This window comes from Leptonychotes weddellii, unplaced genomic scaffold (assembly GCF_054177405.1).
Source record: "Leptonychotes weddellii isolate Sample4059 unplaced genomic scaffold, ASM5417740v2 HiC_scaffold_197603, whole genome shotgun sequence".
NCBI lineage: Eukaryota > Metazoa > Chordata > Mammalia > Carnivora > Phocidae > Leptonychotes > Leptonychotes weddellii.
The window spans coordinates 1-289 of NW_027783614.1; the positions used below are offsets into that span (position 1 = coordinate 1).

General features: G+C 33.2%; 1 pseudogene; it reads left to right on the plus strand.

Annotated features, from left to right (window-relative positions):
• Window positions 1–177: 177 nt before the first annotated feature.
• On the plus strand, window positions 178–289 carry LOC145718679 (U4 spliceosomal RNA; annotated as a pseudogene).

Here is a 289-nt window from a genome sequence, read left to right on the forward strand (position 1 = left end):
TAACATAACAATAAAAAAATTAAGAAAAAAATTGCCCCTTGAGCAACATGGCTTTGAACTGCAAGGATCTACTTATACATGGGTTTCTTTCAACAAATTATACGTACAGGATGTAAATGTACTTTCTCTCCCTTAGCTCGTTTTATTGTAAGAATATGGTATATAACACATATAACAAGCTTTGTGCAGTGGCAGTATCATAGCCAATGAGGTTTATCCGAGGCGCGATTATTGCTAATAACACATATAACATACTGTTTACATAATCAGTAAACAGTATGCTATCAGT